We start from the raw sequence: 24,692 nt of genomic DNA, 5'->3' as shown, positions 1-24,692 counted from the left end.
AATTTGACATTCTTGTTGGAAATCACGGACGCCGTGTCCTCCGGGCTAAAGAGGAGGGAGACCTTCCAGCATGTTATCAGCGTTCAGTTCAAAAGCCAGCATCTATGATGGTATTGGGGTGCATAAGTGCATGCGGTATGGGCAGCTTGCATGTTTTGGAAGGCTCTGTGAATGCTGAAAGGTATATAAAGGTTTTAGAGCAACATATGCTTCCCTCCAAACAACGTCTATTTCAGGGAAGGCCTTGTTTATTTCAGCAGGACAATGCAAAACCACATACTGCAGCTATAACAACAGCATGGCTTCGTCGTAGAAGAGTCCGGGTGCTAACCTGGCCTGCCTGCAGTCCAGATCTTTCACCTATAGAGAACATTTGGCGCATCATTAAACGAAAAATACGTCAAAGACGACCACGAACTCTTCAGCAGCTGGAAATCTATATAAGGCAAGAATGGGACCAAATTCCAACAGCAAAACTCCAGCAACTCATAGCCTCAATGCCCAGACGTCTTCAAACTGTTTTGAAAAGAAAAGGAGATGCTACACCATGGTAAACATGCCCCGTCCCAACTATTTTGAGACCTGTAGCAGAAATTAAAATTGAAATGAGCTCATTTTGTGCATAAAATTGTAAACTTTCTCAGTTTAAACATTTGCTATGTTGTCTATGTTCTATTGTGAATAAAATATTGGCTCATGTGATTTGAAAGTCTTTTAGTTTTCATTTTATTAAAATTTAAAAAACGTCCCAACTTTTCCGGAATTCGGGTTGTATATATATATATATATATATATATATATATATATATATATATATATATATATATTTATATATAGCGGCTAAATATCGGCTATGGTACCCCCTGCTTTCCAAGATATCAGCATCGGCTGTAAAAAAACAACACATTATCTGTCGACCACTAGTCAAAATGTTGTTGTGCATGCATGTATTGTGTGTGAGTGTGTTAATGTTTGAAATGTAATAGCAGTGTTTCCCACAGAATTAGATTCTATTTGTGGTGGTGCAGTGTTTGGGGACCGGGGGGGGGGGGGGGGGTTAAATATATCATATCATATATACACATATATATATATATGTATGTATGTATGTATGTATATATATATATGTATATATCATAAATATATCTCATATATTTTAAGTGACAAGTACACATTTCCATTGCCAGCACTTAGTGTCAGATACCTTAATGGGATAGTTCACCCAAAAATGAAAATTCTATCATCGTTTACTCACCCTCAAGTTGTTCCAAACCTGTATTAGTTTCTTTGTTCTGCTGAACACAAAGGAAGATATTTGGAAAAATGACAGAATCAAACAGATCTTGGTCCCCATTGACTTCCATAGTAGGAAAAATATATACTACGGTAGTCAATGGGGACCGAGATCTGTTTGGTTACAAACATTCTTCCAAATATCTTCCTTTGTGTTCAGCAGAACAAAGAAACTCATACAGGTTTGGAACAACTTGAGGGTGAGTAAACGATGATAGAATTTTCATTTTTGGGTGAACTATCCCTTTAAAGACATTGCTATGCCATTGCTACACTTTCTATGCTATGACTGCTCCACAGACTAATTGTTGCAAATTTTGCTCACACACAGACACACAAACCTGGACCTGGAGATGGACACACACACACACACACACACACTCAAATTCACAAACTTACTGACACACTCAAACACAGGCTCACACACTCAAACATTCAAAAAGACTCACACACACAGGCTCACACACACTCCAAACTGGACCTGGAGGTGGACACACACAGAATCTGACACACACACACACACACAAACCTGGAGATTGAGGTGGACAAAAACCAACACACACCAACCTGAACCTGGAGATAATAATAATATAATGTCTAGTCTGGTGGCTGTGATATATATAAACCTACCAACGTCCGTTGGAATAACTGATCGCGAGAGGAAAAAAATGACGTTTTAGTCGCATAACATCGGTTAATGGAAACGCCGTCATTTCGCAATAGTTGTTTATCGATATTTAGAAGGAAAAAAAACACAAAAGTTTTGCGCGAATCTGTAATGGAAGCGCTTAACACTTCTCAGAGTTATGTTGAGCAACAGTGTTCATTACTAACCATTCAACTCCGGATTGATTCTGGAATCTTCGCTGGGGGAATAAGCATTAAGCACCGGCAACAATCTGTCCTCTAACTAACGCATGCTCATGTTTTGATTCAGATCATGTTCGAAGAGGAGGGGCTAGTCGTGCGTGCCTCCGTTGTCAGTTTGTCAGTTTGTCAGTTGGGAGCAAGCAGCGCGCAGCTCTACAATAAAATACAATTGTACCCATATTAAATAGTTTAAAAATCAGAATCAATCCGTGGCGGTCAGCGTTGATATTGTGGCGGGCCACCACAAATTAATGAATGTATGGGAAACCCTGAATAGAAAGCAATAATTGATCTTTTCAATTCTAATGCAAACATTTTTTATTTCATTGTAAGATATTATTAGTTATCGGCGTATATTTGGATAGAAGGATAGAGGCAGGGTATGTTTATGAAGAAGTTTGTGCTATTTAATGAGCAAATCCCACAATGCACAGCCTGGTTATGTTTTAATTAATTCGAGTGTGTTGGCACTGAGCAATGGGCAATCGCCCCCTCCTCAACCCCTTTATCCCCTCATGTTCAGCAGAACCCTAAACCTGCCCTGCAGGTGAGCATTGATGAAGGAAAGGAATGATTCATGAGCTCACCTGCCTGCCTCCCCCTCAGAGATCCGGCCAACTGCAGGCATTATCAGTAGTAAATGGGTTTGAAAACACATCGGCCAGGACAGGCCGTACGCCGTGTGATTTATTGGCCATGATGCTGCAAATAGTTAGTCGTGTTACCAGAGGGATATGAGCATTTTCATGGCCACAGTTCAAGTTTATTTTCAGACATAAATTCTGGGTGATGTGGGAATGAAAAAAGCCGCAATAAATTTATGACAAGAGAGATGTTGCTTGCAAGCGGCCAGCAGGAAGCGTTGTTTTAACAAACCAAGGACAAGGATGAACGACTGTTTTGTTCTCTTATCTTACGTTTTGTCAAGAGCTTCATTAAAGATGTTTTCCTTGAGCAGAAAAACATTTGAACATTTGCTAGAGGACCTTAAAAATAACATGGGATGGAGCTAAAAATCCTCCAAGTTGAACTTTGAAGTGAAAACCAAAATAATTAAGCTTTCTAGAAAAGAATTTGCATGCACCCATTGTTTTGATGGTGTTTAGTGATTTTTGCAGCACAGTTGTTTCATGAACCATGGAGAACAATTAACATTTGAACCTAACACGCTGCAAACATGTGAGGGGCAGAACAATGGCGAAGGAGCTTTAGTGGCAGTGATCATTGTGTTGTGAATGAAAACATCACTCCAGCTCTCGGTTCCTTCTCTTTGTCTCTCTATGCTTGTTAATGCTTAGAAACTGTGATCAATGTACGTGATCGATCTCCTGCACAGCTGGCTGGACAGGATCACATTTCCCCTCCACTTTACAGCATGTCTCAAGGGGCGGAAAACATTTACCTCACATTAGACATGGACACGATGATCCTGTTTACTGGCCGACTGAGCCTTTGTATTAATTATTTACCTCACATTGCGGAACAAATCATATTATCAGAGAGAAAAAGCACAGGATTGTGCTGTGTTTTCTGGAGAATCATTTCACACATCGACTTGTAACAACTGTTGCGTGTTTGTATTTGTATCCATGTTGACCTTGAAATGTCTGTTTATGATTTTTAATTCTTATAATGTTTATCTTTTGCATTCGCATATAGTAGCCAATTTTCCATAGGTCTCTGGAGTTTTTATATTTAGAATTTTGTTTTTGTTTTTTATTTATATTTAGGATATTTTTTAAACTTAAAGCAACTTTCAGCCAGTTTTTAGCTGTTTCCATGATTAAAACTATTTTTAAAATTTCTCACCACAGTTTTGAAGTCTGATCTCTCTGTATCACAGTGTTAACAAGGGTTATCATTCACTGACCATACATACAAACACACCACAGGATAAATACTTAAAGGAACAGAGCATCTTCATTGTAGTCTTATTGGAAGTGTCACGGTTAGCACAGTTCCTTCAACTAGACTTACAGAAATTAAGTACTTTGTAGACTCAGTCCTGCACATGGTGGTTAAAGTTAAGTGCCTGTGTGCGAATGGATCCTTTTGGGCCATCTCTGTAAGTACTGTCTTTAGTTCAAAGTAATTTGTAGTGTGACATGATCATTGTCATCAGAGAAACACCACAGAGAGCCCTAACAAAGAGTAACTTCGATAACCTGCAGATTCTCTTGGTCCTTGACAAACTAAAATGTATCATATATAGATTGAGAATAAACACATTTGCAGCACATGGATTTTTCTTTGTTTTTTTTGTTTGTTTTAGCTAATGAAACTGTTCCAATTTAAAATGAATTTCTTGCAGCCACAAAACACAAGCTCAGGCAATGCCAAGGTCATGGGTTTGATCCCCAGGGAATGCATAAACTGATAAACAAATTCTTTGAATGCAGTGTAAATCATTTAGCATTAAAGCATCTGACAAATGCATGAGTATAACAGTGAGTGCATTTAAGAGTGTGTTTAAGTTTGTAACAAAAGCAATGTCCTTGGTTTCAAATTTACAAAAAAGAAAATGTGAGCTGACTAATACACTTCTTCTATAGTTGCTAATGAAATAAAAGATTACTAATAAAATAGCTAGAAGTTAGCAGTTAGCAGGTAAGAAAACCGTTCGCTTCCACAGCTCTCAAGATCTGAATAACATAATGAGAATCAACGTAATATAGTTGGACTTTTCTTAAAGAGGCAGTACACTATTTTACCAATATGTACCAAATCCTATAAACACATGAATTCTAAGATGCTTTTAACCTTTTAAGTAGTATTTAACATTTTAACCATTACATGAACTTCTAAATGAAATTATTTACCTTTTTAACATTAATTCTTATTCACATTACTATGAATTGTACTTTGGCCTCTACAAGTATTGTAATCCTATTTCATTTCTGACCTGTTTATTCACTAAGGAGAGAGTAAAGATGTCATATTTAATCTCTGATCAGACAGGCATGATTCTGATTGACCTGTATAACATGACGCCCTCTGGTTCTCTCCACCGAAAAACATCAGTTGTTCACTGTCACCTCTATGAAGATGTCATTAGGGATGGGCATTTTTTCCATTGATTTTGCATTCGAATATTTGGGCTCATAAAAAAGACTTTTCAAATATCCGTTTATTTAAATGAGTTTTAATGAGAAAGACGTTATTTTTAATTATCAAAATTTTGTCAGGATTAGCCGATACACAACATTCTACAACAACATTGTTATATTGCAAGGTTTTATTTTGGTTGAAAACGTTTAAACAAACAAAAAATCATAAAAAAAGCATTCAAGATCAAGCAGAGCAAATGGAAAAATCAAGCATATTCTGCCAATTACATATACTCCAATCGGCCTATATTTATTGTGTTTTGCATTGTTTCACATATTAATCATGAGAAACAATAACATCCAAATGCTCGAGTTAAAGTTAGTTCCTCAGTGTGATAACTATAAGATGCGCTGACAAAGGTAAAATGTGTTAACACTTAACAGTTTCTTAGCACTGTGTGTTAAACCACTCTCCCCCAAGGAACCTTTATATATGTATCAAGATCATTTATCAGATGCGCTGTTGGAGTACAGCTGCGCTTACCTGCAGTCGTGAAGGCAGTGATGGACAGCTGTCTTTCCTCAGTCAACTGTGTTTGGATTTCATGTGATTTCTCATTGTGGTGGTGATATTATAATAAATACATTTCACTGATTAATTTGTTCAGAAGTAATTACATTTTGTCAGATCATTTAGTAAGATAATTTAGATCAAAGTAAATCCAAACTTCGCGAGGCAGATGATGACATCCTTTGATCGAATACTATCAAATTAACACGCTCCACAACGCCGCCCAATGCATTTAGTTATAACTGCTTATGATTTATCATTGATTCCCTGCATTCACGGCCAGCAAATCAACACATAGTAAAATTTGAATAGTGTTTTTATTGTTCGAGTAATAATTACAGACCGAATATTCGAATGTTTGACTATTCGTGCACACCCCTAGTCATTATCTATTCACAGGTCATAATTTAAGCATCCAGAGTGTTGATTTTAAGCCTCATCCTTTCAGTGTTTTAAGTGTCGTACCAATCACAGACGTGTTTTAGGCTGAGTTTTTAACTCCGTGCCTGTGAGGGGAAGTGGCCTGCTGGGTCTGGCCCCACTCAGTTTCAGTGCAATCTGCTACCAATGTGGGCAGTGCACCCGTACACTGACGGAACTGCTTCTGTTATCAAAAGGAGGCTCCAGTTTTGTGAGGCGAGTGGTTTTGCACTTTGCAGTGTTTTTCATTTAGGTCTTCTTGTCATGCATTATGTACATTATGTTATACTGTCATGTAAATGTTTTGTTTAGAAGTGCATGGGATTTGTTACCAAATGTATGTTGTATCATGTCAGTCCATGTGCTGCTGCCCCCCACTGGCTTCATATTCTGAGTGAATGTGAGTGTGTGTAATCCTGTTACTCAATGTGCAATACAACATTAAAGAAGAAAACGAGAAACAAGAAGAGAGGCACCATAACAGCATAATATTCATGAGTTCATGCCTAAGCGCTTCAGTTATTTCTTGATTTCTTCAGCGAGTGCTTGGTCGTTTGAATCAGATGACAGGTTAAAAGAAACCCCTCAGGTGTTCATGTTAATTGACCCTAGCATTAACCCATGTCAGGATCATTTTTCATGGCAGCGCCATTAAACATATTATGCCTTTTAACACACACCTTTCAGGGCTGGAAAAGGCACTGAAAGAAGTAAAATGTTAGGTTGTTTGAATATATAGTATGTTTATCAAGTTTTGCTGTCATTTAAATTATTTAATTGGCTTTACTGCTTTTTGTGAACTTTTGTGGAGTAAAACTTGCCTGCAAGTCATTCTTTAAAAAAAAAGTCAGCTTAGGGTTTTTCTGGTTATACATTATAGCGGGGTCTGGTAATGTCAAAGATTTCTTGACTAAATAAATTTGTTTCAGATTCAGAAGCTCTAAATTTGATTTGATTCAAAATGTGATTCAGTATTGATATATGTGGATAAATATCAGGTACAGTACATGTACATTTTTCTCAAAGAAAAAATCTCTCTAAGCTAATGCGGTTACACAGGGAGGACTCTCATTTAATATATTATTATCATTTAAAATTTTAAAATTATTGCTGTTTATTTTATACATATTATAATCAAAACTCAAATGTTTACATATATTTAACTTTCAAATAAGGCTATTTTTATGTCCTTTTTTCATGCCGTTTTATTGATGTCTCTCTGGGTTGAAACACTGATTGAGCGATTACATGAGACATGATACATTTCAATAAGTTACTGTTTCTTTCAACATAGCTGCCAATTTTCATTCTTGTTAATTTTGTACTAGAAGCAAAGAGAAAGAGATTAATCTTTTGTTCATAAAACTAGTATCTGAGAGCTAGTACCGATCCAGCAGTACTATAAAATAATTAATTAGAATTCCTTATCCAGAATCAATGAAAATGTCATGGAAAAGTCATGAAGATTCACTATGTGCGGAAAGGTGTTGATGTAAGACTTTGCTGGCCTTTATGACGTTTGTCTCTGAGATAGAGAGAGATTCAGTCACCAGTGCCAGCAGCGTGACCACAGGACAGTCCATATTCTCTCATGACTTCATTTTCCACACATCAGTGCACACTGAACACAGTTGCCTCTCGGCCTGTGAACAGAATGAAGAATGGCTGAACGTTATATATTTAATCTGCTCTTCATATGCTCTTTTTCGAGTCTCTGAAGCCACAGGGCTTCAGTGTTCTCGTTCACTCACTGTTTGCAATGCCTCACGGTGATTATTTTTCTTTAATTAAGCATTCTGGTAAACAAAACCATAAACTAGCCATTAGACATTTCCAAGAGAGCATCTGTTGACTACTTAGAGTTAACCTTAGCGGCTGTAAAAACCTTGATTTAATTTGTTCTTTGCTGAGTAGCCACGCACAGTAGTGTTTTATCTAAAAGAGATTGCCGCACGCATGTTTGAATGAAAGCGCAGAAATGTCCGCTTGAACTCCCGCTGTTAATGAGTTAGCGTGTAGCTTGGCAACCTTTGGCCATGGAATCTCCTGAGGCTGATTTTGGTGCAATTGTAAAATTGTTGTTTTATTAAGCATAATATAAGAAATCATAAACAACCAACGGCTTTCACCTCTATGTGCCACGAGGTGTTGTGAGCAGGATCATTCTCTCTCTCTTTCTCAGACTCACTGCAATGTGTTTACATTTCCAGGAATTCTCTGAAGCTGATGACTGTGTTCATCCACACTTTCATGGCATGTGCACGCTGGTTGATGTGTTGAGAAATGAGAGAGTAATGCCGTCTGCCACATGTGCAGTCATATTTTATTTATCACCAGAGTTTCCTCGTGCCTTCCTAAATTTCATCACTTCTCAGACTCGCACCTGCTGATGATAGCAACATAAAAGCAACAGCAGGGCATGGAAAGCATATAAAACATCCTCTCAAGTCAAACAGTACTCCCGTCTTTTAACTCTGCATCTACTTTTCCAAAACTAAGAATTTTAATGAGCGTTTATAGTAGTGGCTGTGTTATAAGTGTGGATAAGTCACTTGTCCTTAATGAGGAGTGGGTCACTGTATGTAATCATTTCATGTTTGTCAGCTAAATTATTTGATAGAAAAATCAACTGACTTTTTAAGGCCAAATGAAATGGCTTGAGAACTCAATTTTCTTTTCCTTTCATTATTTCCTCTTGATACAAAATTTCTTCAGAATGGCATACTACTATTCTCCATTCTGCAGTATATATGTGCACAGTATGCAAATTGTCTGTATGTATGAATAACTGATGACCTACTTCATTTTACCCAAATGTGCAGTGTATACCAGAGCACACTGCATGTCAAACTGCATATGCGAATATCTTGACCTTGAATTACTTACAGCACAACTTCCATTGAGACAATAGTAGTATCAACCACAATTTGTCTTGACTCATTATTTAATCAGACTACCAAATGTTGCTGTGAAACACATCTTAACACAAAATGTAATAAAAAATGCAAAATGCCATTTTATATTTTAAAATACACATGCAGTATAATGAGGTAATATGACAAAAAAGCATAGAATACTACATAATTTTTATTTAATCTAGTATTTTTAAACAACATTAGACTGCATACATTATATAATAATAATTATTATTATTATTATAATACAAGCTAGTATGAAGAGGCCAGTTGTCATCAGCGGGGGTTCATTGATGCATTCAAATGTTAGATTCAAATTGTATCTTGGAGCTTTTTTCTGCATACTTAGATCGTGGTTGGTGGTGTTTATAATTGCAGAAAAAGGACAATCTTATTCTGGAGAGTTTTTTTTTTTTTTTTTTTTTACAATTTTATCATACATTTGTATGAAACCATTCGTTTCATTGAGTCTAAATATTTTTGGTCCATTTTCTAGGAAGGAAAGTCTGTAAATTCTAAAAGTGTATATCTGTTTTGTCAACTTTTATATTTAAACTAGAATAGTACTTTAAATGACCTCAAACTGACAGACATGAGAGAAATTTAATTCGGACATGAATATCACTGTGTGACACAAATTTCAATCGAATTGTTAACTTGATGATGTAGTTGCAAAATTAAAGTTTTTGTAGATGTCATGGTCCGTGTAACGCTTCATAATTAAATTCTCAGACCATATGGTGCAAATGCAAAAATGTTTTTTCAACTACTTCATGAATGAACAATTACCATTTTATTTACTTTTTATTTTACTTATTTGTAAAATTGTAAAATAATTTATTTTGCTAAATTGTGACCTCAGAAATTGATCATTTTAAAAAATAAAATCAAAGCAATTTTCAGTTTTTTCTTTTTTTTTAATCTTAAAATTTGCGCTTTGGGCTGTACCATTTGTGCGTGGAGGGGGGGTGATGGGGGTTGGGGGGGGTTGCACATTATGTGTTAGAATATGAATGCAACATGTAAAAGCAATTTCCTCCCATTGAAAATTGTGCCATACACACACACATAACCAACAGAGAAGTAGACAAAATATTTATTCATAAACATTATTTGCAGAAATCCGTATACATCTCTGTGTAATGTTTGAACTGTAAAAGATACATTTGATTATAAATGTTTATCAAATATTTGCATATAATTTTTTTTCAGCAGGCTACAATATTATTATTAATTATGTAACTCGGTGGCAGTTGGCGCTGGCGCTGTCACTTCCAAAGTCCCGCAAGTCTGTGGCAGCTGAGCATAGCAAATTACTGTCGGCTATAATGTTTTTCAAATGTTGCTTTTACAGTTCAAACATAACCCTGATGAGATATAGCCTATGTAGACGGCTTTTAGTGTGGCTGGTGTTTATGAATAATGCTTTAGCCTATGTTAATAATGTTTATTGAGTTTGTTAATTTAAAAACTGTTTAATGCATAAGCCATGTTAAACGTTTTCCTTGTGTGGAAAACCGTAACGCATAATTGAACACGTTGCGTTCTAATTCTGGACTCGGCTGCTTGTCTGTATCATGTTTACTGAATTAGGTCCTTTAAAAACACAGTGTTAATGCATTAAGCCACGTTAAGCGTTTTAGAATGTTGCCCGATGGTTAAGTGTGTGTGCATGGTGCACTTTGGGCTTATTAATTTATACCACTGTCTTGTCTTTGTTCATTGAGCCACGTATTTTCTTCAGTGGGGCGCAAAACACATAATGTGCAATTTAGCGCAATTTGCTTTCATATTCTGGGCTATTCTGTTTGTCTGTAAATAGTAGCCTATATGTTTATTATTAATAAGGTGTGTCCTCCAGTGTCACTGTTTTAGTAGGATACTCTAAGCCATGTTAAGCGTTTGTGAAACATTCTGCAGCACACCAGCTAATGATACAGCCCATAATGCATATTATAAGATAAAAAATAAAAAAAAGAAAGAAAATTGTTTACATTTTTTTTTCAAATGATAATTTCTGAAGTCACAATTTAGTAAAAGTAAAATTGAAAAAAGGAAAGAAAATTGCAATCATTAATTTATGAAGTAGCTGAAAGAATTTTTTTTTTGCATTTGCTCCATGTGGTCTAAAAATTTAATTGTGAAGCGTTACACGGACCTGTCATAATAATGATTTTGTAGCAATGTTTGCATCAAATGTAACTTCTTTGGGGATTTAAAGGGTTTGTGGTCCATGTTTCATTAGGAGGAGAAGCTTTGAGATTCATACAATGTGTTTTTTTATCTGGGTGAGAGCATTCTTTAGAGTGAAGCACAGGGTGGTGAAGCATACGGCATCTTTCGAGGACAGCTGGAGGAAGGGGATGCTGGGATATGTAAGCTCACTATTCTCCTGCATGTTGATTGGGAGTGTTTCCCTGGTGTGGGGCAAGAACATGACTGAGGGGCTCCGGGGGCTTATGAGCACATTAAGACCCCCATCGGTCCATGAGACAGATGGACCGTATCTCCTGACAACACAGTCGCTGCCTCCCATTTGTTTAATCTACAAAATGATTTATTCAAAGATTTATTTCATGACAAAAGCCTCTTCAGAGATGCAGTTTACAGGTGTGGTACAGATACAGCAGCCTTTGTATTAGAGCCTCGGCTGACTTTACACCCACATGAATGTGATGCTGGCTGCTATGGCCTTGATCAGGCTTTTTTCTCTGTTGATCAGTAGCCCTTAGACTGAACTGAGGCATCCAACTGAGTGCGTTTCACTTTGTGGTACTGAGTGTATAGAAGCTTTCCTCGTGTGTCAGCAACAGTTTAGGGTGCTCAAACAATTGAGTAGGAGTGTCAAACACACTGAATACGGACTCTGGCTTGTGGGTGAAATAGAGCATCACAGTCCCGCCCACAGCCCGAGAGAGCTCTGGTGCCGGAAGTAAATTTCCCATTCATTTCTCCCATTGACTTTCGGAAAAATCCGTATCTAAAGAGTTTTAGAGCATGTGTGAGGATAACCAGCTACGGCTGAACTCATAAGCATATAACATATCATTTCGAGTGAAAAAATTAAGAGAAAATCCAAAAAAAGTCAAAGGTACAAGACTGTGTACATATTTTCATTTCGAGCGCAGGAACTACTCATCCCATAAACCACCGCGCCTCATTGAATTCGACTGAAACCACAACCGCGAACGAGCCTTTTGAGCGAGTTCCAAATCTGATGATGGCCGCTCGCGCGAACTTTTTCCTCCAGTGAATTTTATTTTATATAGTGAATGTAGTGAATTTACAATCGTGTAAATAAATAGTGTTTTATATAGGTATTGTGTATTGATTTTTAAATTTATCATCGTGTATTTTATATATTGTGTGCATGTGTGGAAGTTGTTAACAATAACGTCAGCAACATGGTGCAGTGCTTTGTACCTGACTGCAATCACCACTCAGTCGTCAACACATGTCGTTGCCATTACACAAATGTTCAGTAAATGCACAAAAATGTATGCCTAGGCTAAATATTGTTTTGACAGTGGCATTATAAAATGCTTGATATGACTCATACCATATGAAGCCTACAGTAGCCTAGCTAAGTAACCAACCTCCCTGCAAAACTCTTATGGCAGCCAACGAAGATCATGATTGCACTGATGTCATGAAGTCTACCGTGCAAAAACGCAACACTGGTTTTTATTTTATGTTATTTTTTTATTAATGATCTTCAGTCTTCACGGACCTTTGCGGGGTTTAACCAGACGGTTACACGAGCTCCACCAATCAGATGCATCACTGTGGGATTGTGGGATTGTTCAGGATTGTGGGTAATGAAGTACTTAGCCAAGACATCGCGAATAAAAGGCATTTATATCAAAACAAGGTTAGTGCCCCATGATCCTTTTGCATTTATATGAGCATATACTATCGCTTAGTACAGCCGTAGCTGGTTTTAAGTCTACCATGTATGGTTACGTTTTTATGGCTTATACCCCAAATGTCAATGCAGAAATTGCATTGAATTTTTACTTCCGGCACCAGCTGTGGGCGGGACTGTGATGCTCTATACTGTCACTTCATGCACAAAAAAAACCCAAAACAAAAAAAAAATAAACATCTGTGTTCAATTATTATACTGGATTGATGCATAATTTAGTTTTTTAAGCTACAGCAGAACAGACAAAAATGATAGCAGCCTTTCTTTTAATTATTTGCTGCACAAATACATGCTTTTTTTAGGATCTGTGGATGTGTATGACACAACTGTTTAATAATAATTACAGAGTTTGACTGAGAAGCAGATCTGCTATTAATTAGTTATGCAGTTGTTGTTTTTTAGTTTATTTTTGTATTATTATCATTAGGGTTGTGCCGATAGACTATAGTATTGTGTGTCGACGATAGTCAGAGATATTGACATAAGCAGATTTTTCTGTCGATAATCAAGACGATATTAGGTTGATTTTCCTATTAATGTATTATATAATAATAATAATAATAACTATTATTTTTCATTTTTATTAGGCGGCTTATTATAATTCGGCTATCAAACTGCCCATCTATTTCACTTTAGCATCGCATTTCAAACACACACACACACGCAAAAGAGGATTAGAGCCTGTAGTTGGTGAAGTTGTCCGCTTTGACTCAGATAACTTGTTAAATCCATGAAATGAACATACACCGGTCTGTTCACATGAAGCATGAAATGGGAAATGTCTTTCTGCAGAGCAGCACTCTATAGGAATCAAACTCTGCCCTTAGGTCTGAAGGAACCTGAGCATGTCATTGCACCGGTGTATAATGCAGATCAACCAGCCTCTCGAGACTGATGGAGACAGATTGTGAGGTTTAGCTGGAGATTTGGTCCTGAGAGGAAACTTAAGCCCTTGAACGCACACACATCACCTCTAATTCTGCAACATGTCAAACTTCTTCTGCAGTGGGATCTTTACATCTCACAAGAGTCACAAAATTAGGAAACAATGCTTCCTGATAGAGCACATGGACCTCCATGCATGTGCACACCTGTGCATGCAGTGTTTATTTAGGTGGTGATGGGGAGTGTGTAATGAGCCTGTGTCAAGCTGTATTGCAGTGCAGGTGTTACATGGTTGTTCTTGGCTGTACTCTCCTCATGTCAGGACATTATTAATGTGAGAGACGGATCTGCACTGAGCCGCCCGCAGGATAAACCAGAGGAGAGAAGCTCCTACGAGCAGAGAGCAAAGTCCTCCTCCCACACACAGACATAAACAAATAGTTTTTATAAAGTTAATTTCAGATAAAACAAGAAATGCACCTGCATCACTGCTTCATGGCTAGAAGTAAATGGCAGTTGTGCTGTTATATTACAGACTTACACATCAATGCTAATTTACAGTACAAGAACAGTCTTTCGGAAAAGTAGTCCAGATTACAGCTCAAGAAACTAGTGTAAATGCTTTTCGAAAATATGAGGTTCACATTACTGTTTATGCATTCACTGATTCACACTCCTGCTTTAAAAAATGCATTTGTTTTAACAAACTGATTTTTTTTTTCAGTGGAAATCAAAACCATTTTGTAGATGCATAATCATTAGTCCTACTAGTAACAATTTATTGGAAGCCTTTCTGTATGATGCATTATTAAGGTATTCATAATGTACCTTATAATGTATCTTCATAAATAATTGTAACCAAAGTTACACTGCATTACAATATGTGCAGATCCCTTGTTACAACTGAAATTGATTGTTTGTCATAATGTTTTTCAATGCATCATACTGAATAGATAAGTTTAGATATTAAATATAACTGCAGCTATAATTATTAGTGAAATCATGCAATGTATTATAAAGTGCATTACAAGGAATAATTAATGCATTAAAATACTTTTATAATGCTTATAAAAACTTTAAGTAAAGTATTACCAAACTGTTGATATCTGCATATGTTGTGATCTATCTATCTGTCTGTCTGTCTATGGTGTAGAAATCTAAAAAAACTCTATCTCTATTGGATAATATATCTACAATATTTCTGGTATTTCAAACAAACTCTGCCCATATATTTGCCAAGAACCCAAAATCCTGCAATCAAAAAATAAGAGTTTCAATAAGGACTCTCATATTTTTCCCAAACCAGATGATCTGAGTTTTCAGTAAATAACCAATAACATCACTTGTATCTGCAACCAAGAAAAGAGCCATGAAAGAGCAACCTCAGAGCGATAAAGTTGTCCTCTGGGATGTTACAGGTAGTGTGTGTATTCATGTGTGTGTGTGTAAATGTGGCTCCATCCAGACGTGATGGAATGAAAAAGTGAAATGCATTGTGTCGGTGAAGGACTGGGCAGTGTGGGGATGAAAGAGGATTGGGCAAGGCATGTTATTAAGGCTAATTGGCCGTGCTGTTTGCCGCAGGGCTAACCACAGTTTGACACGTTAGATGATAGGTTTCCTGCATGTCCTGCGCAAGACTGAAGGAAGACCCAGAGTCTGTCCCTGTACAATTTCCCTCAATCCTGTCCACACCATGTCCTCATTCTCTTATTCTTGTCTGCTGTGGGTCTGTTATAATGACAGCCCTTATGTTATTGTTGGAGAGACATGTTATGTGATCACAGTGAGAGTGTTGACAGGCCATTAGTACGGGAGGTTCAAGGTGTAAAGTTCATTTCCCACCCCAGAGGAACATGTAGGTAAGGGACGATTGGTGAGATGTGTGTGACATCACAATACTTAAAAAGCACATGCTCTCAGCAGCTTCGATGTTGAGAAGTTTCATCGGAGACAGGGTCAACTCAGCGGTTAGGTAGAAAAAAATAACCCAGAGTTAATGACCCAGCACCTGGGTAAAAATATTAAAAACAACCTAATAAAATGACCCAACAGACTGAACCCAGCATTTGGGTTAAAAAATAAATAAATAAAAATAACCCAGCATTTTTTAGAGTGTAGAAATGCTGGCTGCACAATTTAAGGTATCAGTCATATATCGTACAAAAGGCATAGTTTAAACCTTAGGGTTAGTGGTTTATTTAAATATCACTAATGAGCCTCTTAACCTGCAAAATGATTAAATAAACCACTAAAATGACACCCACAATGTCAAAAACACAATCACCCGAGCCACTAACATACAGAGTAGTCCTTGACAGCTCAAGGTCACTGTTTATGAGGCTACACACAATAAAGATTAGACAAATATTTGAGATCAACTGCATAATAACTTGTTCACTGTGTATGATGGATGTAGTAATCCATACAAATTACAGTTGAAAGATTATCTATAATTGCCTGTGCCTGATACATATTCTATCATTGGAAAGATGCATACTGAATATGTAATTCCATTTATCTGAGCAGTAAATGGCAAATGGATATGAGGAAAATATGTGTTTCCTGTTCCTGCCCGATTAAAATCTCACTCCAGTCAATTCTGAGCAAATCCTCGGTGCTTGCAGCACGTAATAAAGCCCAGACCATCCACAAAGAGGAAACTTTATCTCACCACAGTGAAAATAATCACAGTTTTCTCTGTGTATGTAATTGAGGGCAGCCCTTGAAAGACAATAGAAGAGATTGAAGTGGCCTGGTTAATTGTCTGTGGGTTTGTGCACCGTGTCTTGACTCTAAAGCAGAGATTCCCTGCTGCGGTCCTGGGGACGAGAGCTAAATTAGCTGGCTCTAAGAATATAACTCTTAGATTATTCACATTACAAGCTAAAGTAGTTCATGGCAAATGATGGTGAATATTTTATGTGGAGTTGTGCTGAGTGTTTTCTGTATCTGTTAACTTCTAAATGTTGGAACATTTGTATTCCAGGTTGCCTTTTTTGGTTGCTTGTCATTTAGCTTTTATGTAAAGCAACTTGCAGTGCACGCCATGCTGCTTCAGTCCCACTGGAGCGATCTTGATTAAGTGTCTTGCTCAAGGGCACAGTGCTGATAGGGGAGCTTTGTATCTTTCCACCTTTTATGGGTCCGCCTACCTGGGCTCTATTGTGTTGGCAATGCAAAATGTTAACCACCTATTCTGTGTAATGACAGCACACATCCTCAGTGTAATGCCTCTCTCTTTACTCATCTTCCTGAGGTGGCCCCCTTATATAAATATAGCTGTGTTTTTCAATTCCTTTCACTTGAAATATAAAACAAAAGGCAGACATGACTCTTCACTACCCTGATGAGTGGTATCTGTGTAAGCTGACATCAATAGACCCTCATTCCCGGAGGTAGTGTACATAAGGAGAGCTTTAAGGACAGGCCTGTGCATGCAGGCTGGGAATGAGTGGGCCTAAAACCCGAGCCTCGTGATGCTCACAGGCCACCTATAGTGTGGAGTCTGGATGCTGCTGGGTCCTTCTTCCCTATCAGAGCTCATAATCGTCCTCCGCACTGCCTGGGAGTGAAGAATGTGTAAATTAGCATGAATTATTAAGGTTGAGGAAAATCGCCAGCGAGGTCAGTGCTGCGAATTATGCAGTTAAATTACGTAACCCTGCATGTCTGCTGAGGTCTAATTTTTTTTTTTTATTATTAACAAAATTAGAATGAAGATTTTTTAATTTATATGTGTGTCAGCGAATGATGGGGAAAGTTACTTTTAAAAGTAATGCTTTACAATCACTGGTAAAAATCGTGTCCCAGGTGGTAAAATACAAGTTTTTTGGAGGGTTTTAGATGTGTTCGACTTGAAGCAGCACTGCTTATGCTGATCGTTGTGTCTCATCAAAGTACTGTAAGAGCTATAAGAGAGCAGACATCTCCTTTGCTTTCTCTCCCCGTAATTTGATGTCATACATCGATCGATCTTCAAGTCGAACACACCTCTTTACTCTTACGTGTCACATGACCGAGTGTAATCACAGCCTCTTAGGTTGAAAAATTTCATGTTTTCATATCGCGATATTATTGCAAATGCAATTCATTCAGCTCTAATTCACAATCTGCAAAGGAGTGGAAATCAGGCATATTTGGTATTTTTGGTGATCAAGGGATAATAAGTATGGGATAATATAAGTGTTCCTGTGGCTCAAGTGGTAGAGCATTGTATTGACATCGTAAGGTTGTGAGTTCGATTCCAAGGGAACACATGTTAGGTTAAAACTGTTAGCCTATATGCACTGTAAATTGCTTTGGATAAAAGCATCTGCTAAATGCATTAATTTAATTTTAAATTTAATAATACAAGAATTATTTACCTAACTAATGGTTTTGAAAAGCAGAAATGCTACAAAATACATCTTATTTTGAGAGAAAGTGATGTACTCGAGCAAAATAGACACTGTGTTTGGAATAAGCAGCCCACAATTTATAAGAAATATGTATTGGATTTCATTCAGCAAATATGATGCAGGGCAGCGTTATTATTGCACCAATGAGTAGCTATAACAGCTGGTTTAGGCAGACTAGTTTATAGTTCATGAAATTATAATAAGTTTGTCGTGTGTTCTCCAAGATGTGGCTTTTCTTACTTAAGGAGGAAATGACAACTTGTGTATCTGTATCACTGAGAAAAAAAATGCCATTAAACCAATTCAAGATATTTGTCACAGTCAGTTAACAGTTTACAGATATCATAGAAAGTATTGGGTAATGTTGTAAATTTATTCTCTGTGTTGCCAAATTCCCTGTGTCTGTGTTAATACATCAGCTATTGTTTTCATAGCAAACTCGATATCCACTCCAAACTCCTGTATCTCACTGCTTGAGCATTTTCAAGCTAAAAACCAAACATCTCTCTGTGGCTGTTTTAACCTTGTTTTTGGAGGATTCTGTAAGATCTCTGTGTGTCTTTGAGGACTCTGGCTTGTGGTTGTGATTGAATTTAAATGAGACTCTGGCTTTTAGTGTAATTATTAGATTAATCTTACAGTTGGTCTGGCTGTTTATTTTTATAAGGTGTCACAATTTATACAGGGAACTTTTTGCCATGTTCGCTAATGATGGATGAATTATGAATATTTACCAGCCATAAACAGCTATGTTGATCTAGCCATGAAACTGTATTAGCATTACCTTTATTAAAAGTATATTTGTGTCCGTATTGCAATTCAATTTTAGGAAGAAAAACTGTAAGTATCTTAAATAAACAGAAAGTAAAAGTTGCTAGAGGATTTGACATGTTTTCTGTGGCATATATGTTTTCTTTAGCATGCGAAATTCAAGCATGTCATATAAACAGCAATCAAACATGCATTTTGCATTTAAACGTGATGACATTCAAAGGTTACAGTTGATCCCAAACTGGTTATCACAACACTTTCACTAAGATGTGCACTCTCATAAATTAAGAATGCATTGTTATTTTTGTCAAGACAAGTGTCATGTGACTGAATGTGCGACAGAGCACAGACAGAAACCCCGATGACCAGCAGCTCAGAAAGTATGTAATTAGGACAAGTGAAATCTTAATGCATTGTGTGTTGGCTAATGGCACTTCCTCTCCATGCTCTGCATGGGCATAATTCAAGCGAATCTGTTACTCTGTCATAGTGGGGTGCGTCATCCTTCACATTGATTAACATTATGAATTCATGCCACTGTGTCTGTCTGCAACAGCCTCTGGCCCTGGGGACCGGAGCGGTATATCAGAACAGATGTGAACTCACCCCGCTGTCACCCTATATCTTGCAGAGACAAGATACGTTATGTCACAGAGGGCCTGTGTTTTTACATTCTGTGTGTTAAACTGAAATTTCTTGTACTTGAATGCAATGGAAATGTCTGTGTCTGTGTGTTCGACATCCCCTTTGCTTTCATTTTCAAGTCTAAGTGTAAATAAATTATTTCTCTGACAATCATATTTTTGCAAGCTAACCTCCCTGAGCATTAGTAAATATGGTAAAAATGAATGTGTTGATATATGTTGTTGATATATTGAGCACAGATATTCTTGTTGTATGATCATGCAAACAATAATCAATGAATTTCATGAAATGAATATCTGCTAGCATCTGTTTCTGATACTGATGCTCTTGTAATATTCTGTTATGAACACAATGGTGTTATTTTGTACTGAAACAATTAAAATTTAAGTTTCACACTTAGAATTAAGTCAAATCTACTTAACTAAGTTGTCACTGCACTGGCATTAGTACACCTAATACGCACAACCAGTGCAACGTCATAGAATGTCTATGAACAGATTCACACCCACTTTTAGGGGAAAACAAACCACCATACAGTATTGGATCGAGGAAGTGGACTGACCTTACAACATGCCAAAGAGTTGTTGTGTGGTTGGGTGCACCAATAATGTTTGTAAAACCCCAAATTTAAAATTCATGGCTACCTGCCATCATCATCCATATCTTTGCTGTTATGGAAATATCATAAATACGTATGATGCTAATCAAAAGCTAAGCCAGGCTAGTTGTATGGCTGGACAGAATAGTGCACTCAGTACACTAAATATAAAGACATATTATATACATTAAAAGATGTTTACTTTCAAATACGAAGTAAAATCATTCACTGGCTTGCCTGGTGACTTGATGAGGTATGAGTAAATGTCCGGGTAAGACACCACTGGCCATTGGTGTAACAACCCCACCCAGTGGCCAGAGGTGTCTTACCTTTAAATTGACCAAATTAAGTTAGTGGATGTATCTTTCACGCTCTGTGGCAGGCAGGGTGGACATATAATTACTTGACTTGTTTAGTCTTAGGGATTTCTTAAGTTATTCATGCTTGCCGGCTGTATACGGATGTTGCTTTGTGCCACTATTTTGTATGGAAGTCTATGGGAAATCTAGTTTATTTACCCCTAAAATGGGACGGTGACCTAATTGACAGTTATGTTCCCGGATGTGCCGGTAGTACATATGTTCATTAAAATGATATAACAAAAAACAAGCTGTTGTAACCACAAAAACCCTAAAAACAGAAACTATCACTTTAATTCAAAAACGCATAAAATAATGTCAGCATCACCTTATTTCAACACTGACTATTTCATTTCACTCCAGTGCAAGCGCAAAGCATGTTGTTAACTATAAATCTATCCATTTAATTAAGTAACATTAGTGTGTTTTGTTTTTTTGTATTTAAAAAAATAAAGAAAAATAAAAAAGTTTTTTTTAGCATAATTTGCCATTAATGCAGCTTCCACTCTTTTTAGAATATATTCATACAAATTCTGAATGGTCTCCAGTTAAATGTTGTCTATGAAAACATCTGGCAGTTGCTTCAGAGATGTTGGCGGAGGGAATCAGCTTCTCAGTCTTCTTTCCAAAACTGCCCACAGGGGTTTGATAATATTCAAGTCAGGTGATTTGTTTGGCCAGGGCAGATGTTGAAGTTTTTAGTGCTCCAGCTGTCCAGGTTTTATGATCTTGAATCTTTTTTACATTTCTTTATTATTCGCTGTGATTGAAGTTTTAGCAGATAGCTCTTTCATGGAGGTTGACTTTATTGTCTGTGGTCAAATTTTGTGGAAACAGGGTCTTCAAGGTGGACATTAACGTTTGCTGTCACTTTGCTGCTGTATCTGTGTGTTGTTTAGACACAGTCATCCTTCATGTTTGTTGGTTTGTTAAGGTTAAAGACACTCCTGCTAAACAGGCTCCCATGTTTTTTCTCTTTTGGAAGTCTGGCATTTCACAGATTACTTATACTAAACACGTGATACACGTGAGTATTGTGATATTTGGTTTGGCGATACTCAAATATTCAAATTGCAATCAATTGTATTGATTCTCAAAAATTCTATTAAAAAAAAAATAAAATGATTCATGGTAGTTGTTTTGTTTTGAGTTTATATCCCAACCACTAGATAGCAGCCTTCATTTCTGAACTTAAACAGTGACAGGGAATACTAGCATTAGGGCACGCCACTAATGTTAGTGTTAATATAGTTCACTGTTAGTAATGGAAGAAGAAAGAATTGTTCTGGTTCCTGTTTTGGTGTACACTTGCTGCATCCCGAAAAAGCGAGTTGAAGGATCACCGTGTGGCTGCAGTTTTCTCTTGTTGTTTAGGGCGATTCTCACTGAACATAAATGAAAAACTGAAAAACCTGTGAAATCCAAGTGGAAAGGTTCTAAAAATGTTCAACATCTGTGTTTATTGTGTTTTCTATAGAAATCTTGCAAGCACTTTATTTTTCATTGATATTAAGCAGATGCAATTCTTTTGTTCAGATCAAAATGTTATGACATTGTATGTTACAATTCTAAACTTAAAATGTGAACCTTTAAAGCAGGGTCTAAAAATGTATATGGTCTATTTATAAAATACGTATTATACATTTAACTTAAGGATCCTGCAAGCGCTTTAATCCACAAAAAGTGGTTCAATAATGTTGAATGTTACAGGAACTGATTATTGCAAATGCAGATCCCACTGTGTTCTGGCTAGATTATGTATTTATTTATATGAAAGCTTTCCTAAAAATATATCCTATTCCTAAAATAAGAAATATCCCAATATATCTCCCTGCTAACAGTCACATCTCAAGTACATGTAGAGTTTTAGTTCTCAGCATTACAAATGAAAGGACTGAAAACAGTGAAATTAAGCTGTGATAAAATGTTCAGCAATTGTGTTGTTAATAACACACAAAATAACCAGTTATATAATACAATTATAACAATAAACAGTTTTTCCTACATTTGTTTCATTCAATGATTGTTACGTCCTAGAAAAGCAGAGAAAAGGTTATGTAATATCTCAAGTGTCAGTAGAAAAAGTCAGCAATTGTAGCGCAGCCCCAGAGGAGCGTTTGGCAGCATTTGTTGATGAGTTTGGCAGTTTGATGTGACGCCAATTTAGACAACCAGATTACTCGCCGGTTTAGGTCATTCTCATGAACGCAATCCTTCTCAGCATGAGGATTACAGAGAAGACACTCGCGGATCAAGAGAATGAAACAGCATTAATTTTCTAATTCGAAAAAGAGTCTGTCAGCATTTATTAAGCATGAAAACCTCTGGATTATAGCCAGAGACTTTGCTCCACTGCAGAAGTGCCGTCACAGGACTTGCAAGTGTAAGATTTCCTGGCTTGTTCATCTGCTGTGATCCATTGCCACATTATTCCAAGCAAGACTTGCTTACATATACATTACATGACATGAGACCCACATTACCAATTAGCAAGCTAATTAACCAACAGTAAAGTAGCTTTACGAGTCTGATGTCCTGGAAGGAAATTCTTATATCACCATTTTCCAGTTCATTGCAAACGTGCTTGAATAAAAGGAGGCAGCTGAATCTCACTTGGCTAACAGCAGGTGCTATTGTCCTCTCAGATGACAGTCCTTTAGACTAAAAGCTATGGCTAGAATGAAGAGGAGAGCAGTGTCACAAGCATTTTTCTTTCAAGTTATAGTATACATTTCAAGTTTCATTACACAAGCCACACAGGGTCCACAATTAATGTTTTGCCACACCTGCTAATAAAGCTGGGTAAAAATAGATACATGTATCATGTAGTTAAATGTAACAATTTATTTAAATTGAAATCTGTGTTTAATTCTGTTTTTGGCAGCAAATAGCAGACGATTTTTTATCACTTACAGCATCATGTTCAGTACTGTCTGTCAGTGATTTGCAACCTCTTATGAAAACAGTGCAAAATAAATAGATAAATAAAGGCAAAGGTCAAATTATTTATCTTACTCTTTGACAGTGACAGTGACGTGACATGTGGTGACCCATACTAAGAATTAGTTCTCTGCATTTATCCCATCCAAAGTGCACACACACCGCAGTGAACACACACACACACACACACACACACACACACACACCATGAAAACACACCTGGAGCAGTGGGCAGCCATTTTTTCCTTCTGCGCCCGGGGAGCAGTTGGGGGTTCGGTGCCTTGCTCAAGGGCACCTCAGTCGTGGTATTGAAGGTGGAGAGAGTGCTGAGCTACATAAAAGAAATGTATGTTTTTTTGTTTGTTTGTTTGTTTGTTTTTATAAATAAACCATGCACTTTATTAAAAAATATATATATTACCGACTGACTCAATAAAGCCAGATTTGACTTGCCTTTGGTGCTTGGCGAGTGTTAATTTTGGACGTGTACACACAGATTCAGCCACATGCTCATTGCTCACTGTACTGAATGCTGTTAACAGTGGGTGGAAGCTGGTGAAAACGGATTAATGTTTTATCTTTATTTAGTAACATTTCATTCAGATATGATATGTCCTTTTTATTTGGAAAAATGTACCCAAGGAACTGTGCTTCAATGAATAATGAATCTGTGCTTTTGAGAGTGAAACTGTTTTATATTTCCACAGGTATTTTTTTTTCTTTTCTCTGGCATTAGCTTCCCTGCTTTGAAGAGCCCTTCCATCAACCAGAAGTTTAGTGAAATATGATACATCTATAATTTATGTCTGCCTAATTTTTCTTAGTCAAAACACATTAATTAATAGTCCGAGCACTTTATCTAGAATACCCAGCAGTCCTAGTCAGGACTAATTGGTTTCTGTATGGAAACACGCATGTTTGACAGGTGGTTCAGGGGTTTGAGTGCTAGAGCTGTGAGATGCATGCTGCCGTTCTGCATTATTTAGAAATCTAAGTGCTCTAGTAGTGAGCTTTTGATATGTATGAACAAAGCTACATTTTGGTGGAGAGCAG

General features: G+C 37.0%; 1 protein-coding gene across 5 annotated transcripts in view; it reads left to right on the top strand.

Annotated features, from left to right (window-relative positions):
• The window catches only part of LOC132090940 (receptor-type tyrosine-protein phosphatase F-like), a 219,516-nt gene that overhangs the window by 16,133 nt on the left and 178,691 nt on the right, over nt 1-24,692 (top strand). The window lies entirely within an intron of this gene.

Source organism: Carassius carassius, chromosome 17 (assembly GCF_963082965.1).
Source record: "Carassius carassius chromosome 17, fCarCar2.1, whole genome shotgun sequence".
NCBI lineage: Eukaryota > Metazoa > Chordata > Actinopteri > Cypriniformes > Cyprinidae > Carassius > Carassius carassius.
This window is presented reverse-complemented; position numbering and strand designations above follow the sequence as displayed.